This window comes from Urocitellus parryii, chromosome 1, assembly GCF_045843805.1.
Source record: "Urocitellus parryii isolate mUroPar1 chromosome 1, mUroPar1.hap1, whole genome shotgun sequence".
NCBI classification, from domain to species: Eukaryota; Metazoa; Chordata; class Mammalia; order Rodentia; family Sciuridae; genus Urocitellus; species Urocitellus parryii.
Genome location: NC_135531.1, coordinates 17,364,789 through 17,366,814, shown reverse-complemented (window position 1 = coordinate 17,366,814; position 2,026 = coordinate 17,364,789). Strand labels below are relative to the sequence as shown.

Here is a 2,026-nt window from a genome sequence, read left to right as displayed (position 1 = left end):
TCACTCAGTGAGTTAACCAGACCTAGAGCCACATCTGTAAAGATCGCCTCCTGGAACCATCAGTGCCAATACTATCCAAGTCAGTTTTCCTAGAAACACAGCCTGATATTCTTGTGTAAATGATTTATTGATCAAGCGTCCTCAGGAGAAAGAGAGTCGGTGAAACATAAAATTTGGGAGATGGGTGACACTAGTGACATGGCTGAACTGAGTTGCCTGTTGCTCACCACCCTACTAAAAGGTACCACCGCAAAGTATAAACAACTGTAGTCCAACTGTTGTGACTGGGAAGTCCCCTGCACAGCAGCAGCGAGATCCTTGTGAAATACAAAGATCCAAGACAGCACCCCGGAGAGGAGAGAAGACACTCAGAGGCTCCAGGGCTCTCTACCTGGTCTAACCTGGTCTAATTATTATTTTTTTTTCCCTCAGAGCAAAGATGGATTTCCTTTCACCTCCTGGGTCGCTGGGATTACAGTCATACACCACCATCCTGGCTGAAAATAGATCTTTTGAATCAATTCAGTTAGAGGAAATGAAGAAAAAATGAATGAAATGAATGAAAAATCTAAGAGAGCTATGGTACAACATTCAGTGACAAATATTTCCATTACTTCTGTTCTGGAGGGAGAAGAGTTGGAAAAGGGCATTGAAAGCATATTTAACAAAATAATACCAGAAAAATTCTCGAATACTAGGATAGTTGGGGAAACCAGATCCCATAGAGCTCAAAGAACCCTAATTAGACTCAACTCATGCAGTCCTGTCCAAGACACAGTATAATCAAGCTGTCAAAATGAAAAGATAAATAATTCTTAGGAAGAGGAAAATATTAAATAACATAGAAGGAAATGTTAATTGAATAATAACAGATTTCTCTCAAATTGAGGGCCAGGATAGAATGGAATAATATATTCAGACCACTAAAAAACAAAAACAAAAACAAAACAAAAAAAAACACAAACACCAGAGAAAAACCCTTTCAGCTATGAACTCTATATCCAGCGAAGTTAAGTTTCAGAAACAATAAAGAAATAGTCTTTTTCAGACAAGTTAAAACTGACAGAATTTTTCTCCATCATATCAGGCATATAAGAAATATTTAAGAAGAGGCCAGAATTAGAAATAAGAGTAAAACTACTGTGATAAAGATATAAATACATTATAAAAAGTACTGGTAGAGTAGATATGCAAATGATAATAACAAAATAATCAAACAGAATCAATAAAGAAAAAAACAGACAAACAAACAAAACTCGTGGGAAGAACCAGAAACCATGAGGAGGAGGGGAAGCACTCTCTCCCGAGAATGAAGATGGCTCTTGATATTGCTTGGTTGCAACTGCCATTTGACATTGGTGATCATTCTTCTCTTTCCTTTGCATGAGTTACAGGGAGAAAATGCTTTCTGAGTGGTTTCTATTTAAAACGTAAAATAATAATAATACTGTTGACCCACGGGGCCTAGCAGACATTTACAGGGTGTTTCAGATAACAGCTACAGATACACATTCTTTTGGCAGTACTGGGGATTGAACCCAGTAAAGTTTTACCACTGAACTATATGCCCAGCCCCTTTTAGTTTTTATTTTAAGACTTGTGATCATCATGCCTCAGACTCCCAAGTCACTAGGATTACAGGTGTGTGCCACCATGCCCAACGAGAACACGCATTCTTATCACATAAGGACTGACAGCAAAACAAGTTCAAAGACATTCTTAAAAATCAAAATAATATCATAGCTATCTTCTTTGACTACGGCAGAATAAAATTGGAAATAAAAACAAGAATAACAGTAGAAATTGTACAAATATATAGAAATTAAGCATGTATCTGATTAGCCAATAAGTCAATGATAAAAATTGGAAGGTAAATTTTAAAAAAGTTTGAAGCAAGTTAATATGGAAACAACACACCCAATTATATAATAATTAAGCAAAAGCAGTACTGAGAGGAAATTTTATAGCACTGAATGCATACATAAAGGTAGAAAATTGTTAGATAATAAAACCTAACAGTGCAACT

General features: G+C 36.2%; 1 pseudogene; it reads left to right on the top strand.

Moving 5' to 3' along the window:
• The first annotated feature begins 1,228 nt into the window (after nt 1–1,228).
• LOC144249575 (small nucleolar RNA U3) lies at nt 1,229–1,417 on the top strand (annotated as a pseudogene).
• The last annotated feature ends 609 nt before the right edge of the window (nt 1,418–2,026 follow it).